The following is a 5111-nucleotide window of genomic DNA, read 5'->3' on the forward strand; positions in this document are numbered from 1 at the left end:
TTTCTTATTTCTTCTCTAACCCAGCTGTCATTTTGTTGCAAGTTGTTCAGTTTCCATGTGTATGGGCCTTTTACAATTTTTGTTATTGAGGTCCATGGTGGTCAGGTAGGATACAAGGGAATATTTCAATGTTCTTCTCTCTGCTGAGTCTTGCTTTATGACCAACTATATGGTCTATTTTGGAGAAGGTTCCATGAGGTACTGTGAAGAAGGTAAATTCTTTTGTGTTTGGATGTAAGGTTCTGTAAATGTCTGTTAGATCTATTTGATTCATGACCTCTGTGAGAGGCATTGTTTCTTTGTTTAATTTCTGTTTTGTTGACCTGTTCTTTGTTGAGAGGGGGGTGTTGAAGTCTCCCACTATTAATGTGTGGGGATTTATGTGTGGTTTAAGTTTTATTAATGTTTCTTTTACAAATGTGGGTGCCCTTGCATTTGGGGCATAGATGTGCAGGATTGTGATATCTTCCTGGTGGATTTTTCCCTTGATGAGTATGAAGTGTCCTTCTCTATCTCTTTCATTAATTTTGCTTCAAAGTCTATGTTATTTGACATTAGATTGGCTACTCCTGCTTGCTTCTTGGGTCCATTTGCTTGGAAAACTGTCTTCTAGCCCTTTACTCTCAGGTAATATCTATCTTTTTTGACTTAGGTGTGTTTCTTGTATGCAACAGACTGTTGGGTCTTGTGTATGCGTCCATTCTGTTAGTCTGTGTCTTTTTATTGGAGAATTGAGTCCATTGATGTTGAGGGAGATTAATGACCAGTGGCTGTTAGATCCTTTGATAATGATGTTGGCTGTGGTAGTGTGTCTGTGTGTTTGGCTACTTTTTGTTTTGCTGTAGTGAGGTTATTTATTTCCTGTGTTTTCTTGAAAGTAGTTAGTTTTCTTGGGTTGTATTTTTCCTTCTAGTATCTTCTATAATGCTGTATTTGTGTGTAGGTATTGTTGAAATTTGTTTTTGTCATTGAATATCTCGTTTTCTCCAACTATGCAGATTAAGAGTTTTGCTGGGTATAGTAGCCTAGGCTGACATCTGTGTTCTCTTAGGGTCTGCATGATATCCTTCCAGGTCCTTCTGGCTTTCATAGTTTCTGTTGAGAAGTCAGGTGTGATTCTGATGGGTTTGCCATTATATGTTACTTGGCCTTTTTTCCATTGCAGCTTTTAGTATTTTTTTCTTTGTTCTGTTCACTTAGTGTTTTGATTATTATTGACAGGAGGATTTTCTTTCCTGGTCTAATTTGTTAGGTGTTCTATAAGTATCTTGTATTCTTATAGGCCTCTCCTTTAAGTTGGGGAAATTTTCTTTTATGATTTTGTTGAAAATATTTTCTGGGCCTTGGTACAGGGAATCTTCTTTTTCCTCTATTCCTATTATTCTTAGGTTTTGTCTTTTTATATTGTCTTGGATTTCTTGATGGTTTGTGTCAGGAATTTTTTTAGATTTATTATTTTCTATGATGGATACATCGATTTCTTCCATTGTATCTTCCACACCTGAGATTCTTTCTTCTATTTCTTGTAGTCTGTTGGTTATGCTTACCTCTGTAGTTCCTGTTTTCTTCCCCAGGTTCTCCCTCTTCATGGTTTCCTCCATTTGTGTTTTCTTTAATTTTTAATTTTAATTTTTAATTTAATTCCAATTCTATCTTCAGATCTTGAACCATTTTGTTGATTTCTGTCACCTGTCTGACTGTATTTTCCTGTTTTTCCTTCAATTCTTTCACCTGTTTCTTTGAACATTCTTATGTTTCTTTTATTTCTTTGAGTGATTTAATCATTTCCTCTCTGCAAGTCACAAACTGTTTGGCTGCATCATCCTGCATTTCTTTACAGATGGCCATAATCTGTTTTATTATATCTTCCTCTAATTCTTTATGCATTTTATTTGCTTCCTCCATTAACCTCTTCATAAGCATAGATGTAAGGTCATCTTCTTTGATTTCACTTATGTTAGGGTGTCCAGGGCTACTTGCCCCTGGATAACTGGGTTCCGGGAATGCCATATTGCTTTGCCTTTTGTTGGTTGTGCTTTTTCGCTAGTCTCTACCCATCTCACTGTCTCAGGTGTTGTCTGTTAATTTCTGGTGCCTGCTGAGACCTGGGGTGGGGAGAGTCCACTTGGCAGGGTTCTGAAGGAGATATCCTCAGCTTTTTGGGTATGGTCAACTGAATGGTGGTGCTTCTCAGGAATTGTCACAGTTCACTTCAGGCATATGGACCTGTGTGGTAACTGTCATGTTCAGGAAGGCTCTCCTCTCATCAGGAGAGGTCCTGGTGATGGCTGCCCTGCTGCTGGGTTTCTTGCTCTGAATTTAGTGAGCTGCAGTTGTTGCTCTTAAGCTGTAATTGTTGGGTGCAGGCCTATTGAAAAACCAGGAAGTCCCACGGTTTTGTCAGTTTAGCTAGGGATAACTGGTCGAACCTTGGAGCAGTATCTGAGGTCTGCTGTAATGGTGCTCTGGCTTTTGTAGGTCTGAGGATGCACCAGTGTGCCCCAATGTCCTAGTGGTACTCAACAATGGCAGGTGAGCATGGTGCTGATGCCTGCAGCAGAAGGCTAGAGCCTAGAGACTGCATGAATCCAGAAAGTCTTCTGGAGCTTGGTGTCCTGAGTGTTGGACCTGACGATCCCCACACTATGGGGTTTCCTCCCGACAGTGACAACCAGACTATGCTTTGGGGACAGCCGTTCTGTCTGGGATGGCGAGTAGAGCCCAGAGGCACAGATGCATGTGGCTCCACCTTTCTGGAGATTAGGCGCCGGGACGTCTGCTGAAACTGAGTAATTTTTTCTGAGACCTTTTCAGGGTGGTGGTATCAGCTGAGTGCTCTGAGATCAGACCTGTTGTTCCCCTCCCTGTGAGTTTGCACCCAACAGAGAAACTCAGTCTTCGGTGCCCTGGAGCCCACAGTTCTATCTGGGGCAGCAAGTCAGGCGCACAGGCAGGGCTCTGTTCTGGTGCCTGTGTGCCCAGCTCGGCTCTGGGCTGGCTGTTGGGCACCCGCGGAACCCTGAGTCTTTTCCAGGGATTGTCTGGGTGACCTAAGGTCGGTTCTGATCATTTCCTGCACTGTGGGGTTATCCCTTAACTGGAAATCTCAGTCTCTGATGTTGTGGGGCCCACAATTCAGTCTGGGACAGTGACCAGATCACGCTGGCATGTGGCTCTGGGCTGGTGACCAAGCACCTGGTGGAACGGGGACTTCTTCAGTGGTTTAGCTGGGTGAGTTGAAGCTGATTGAATCCCCCACCATGGGGTATCCTCTCACCTGGGAAACACAGTCACTTGTGTTTTAGGGCTGAGAGTTCTGACTGCTGGTCATTGTGCTGATCCTGCCGTGCTGCTGGTCAGAACAAGAGTTGTCCTGGTGCCGCCATCTTGGATCCCCCTACTTCATTTTCTTATCATAATTTAAGTGTTTGCATCCTCAGAACTTTGTAACTTTATTTGCACACCTTAAGGCATCTTCTTAAACCCTAATACATTTTTTAGATCCTCACTTTTTTATCTTTTTATTTTTAATTAATTTATTTTTTATTCATTTCACATTTTTTAATTTTTATTTTTTTAATATTCATCACAGGTTATTTACTTTGTATCCCAGCCATAGCCCCTTCCCTCATTTCCTCCCAACCCTACCTTCCCTCCCTCATCTCCTCCCTGTTCCTTTCCAAGTCCACTGCTAGGAGAGGTCCTCCTCCCCTTCCATTTGACCCTAGCTTATCAGGTATCTTCAGGACTGGCTGCAACGTCCTCCTCTGTGTCCTAGCAGGGCTATTCCTCCCTCAGGGGGAGGAGGAGGTAAAGGAGCCAGTCCTTGAGTTCATGTCAGAAATAGTTCCTGTTTCCCTTACTAGGGAAACCCACTTGGATACTGAGTTCCCATGTGCTATATCCAAGCAGGGGTTCTAGGTTATATCCAAACATGGTTCTTGGTTAGAGAAACAGTCTCTTAGAAGGCCCCGTGCCCTGATATATTTTGTCCTTGTGGAGCTCCTGTCCTCTCCCGGTCATATTAATTCCCCCTTTTATCGTATGATTCCCTGCACTCTGCCGAAGATTTGTTTATGAGTCTCAGCATCTACTGCTAGGTAGAGTTTTTCAGAGGCCTTCTGTGGTAGGCACTGTCCTGTTTCTTGTTTTCTCCTACTTCCTCTGTCCATCCCATTTGTCTTTCTAAGTGAGGATTGATCATTTTACTCTGGGTCCACTTTCTTGTTTATCTTCTTTAGGTACACCTATTTTAGTATATTTATCCTATCTTACAGGACTATGTAAGTAAGTATATACCACGTGTGTCTTTCTGCTTCTGGGATACTTCACTCAGGATGATTTTTTCTAGATCCCACCATTTGCCTGCAAATTTCATGATTTTCTTGTTTATAATTGATGAGTAGTATCCCATTGTGTAAAAGTACCACAATTTCTGTATCCATTCCTCCATTGATGGACATCTGGGTTGTTTCCAGGTTCTGGCAATTACAAAAAAAGCTGCTACAAACATGGTTGACTAAATGTCCTTGTTGTGAACTTGAGCATCTTTTGGATATATGCCTAGGAGTGCTATGGCTGGATCTTGAGGAAGCACTATTCCTAATTGTCTGAGAAAGCGCCAGATTGATTTCCACAGTGGTTGTACAAGTTTACATTCCCACCAGCAGTGGAGGAGTGTTCCCCTTTCTCCACAACCTCTCCAGCATGTGTTGTGACTTGAGTTTTAGCCTTTGCCATTCTGATGTGTGTAAGGTGGAATCTCAGGGTCGTTTTGATTTGCATCTCTCTGATGGCTAAGGATGTTGAGCATCTCTTTAGGTGTTTCTCTGCCATTCTATATTCCTCTACAGAGAATTCTCTGTTTAGCTCCTTACCCCATTTTTAATTGGATTGCTTAATTTATTGCTTTTTAATTTCTTTAGTTCTTTATGTATTCTGGATATCAGCCCTCTATCAGATATAGGGTTGGTGAAGATCCTTTCCCAGTGTGTAGGCTGTCGTTTTGTTCTAATGACAATGTCTTTTGCTTTACAGAAGCTTTTAGGTTTCATGAGGTCCCATTTATCAATTGTTGCTATGCTGTTGGTGTCATTTTACAACTTGGTTGT

The sequence above is a fragment of the Meriones unguiculatus genome, chromosome 4 (assembly GCF_030254825.1).
Source record: "Meriones unguiculatus strain TT.TT164.6M chromosome 4, Bangor_MerUng_6.1, whole genome shotgun sequence".
NCBI classification, from domain to species: domain Eukaryota; kingdom Metazoa; phylum Chordata; class Mammalia; order Rodentia; family Muridae; genus Meriones; species Meriones unguiculatus.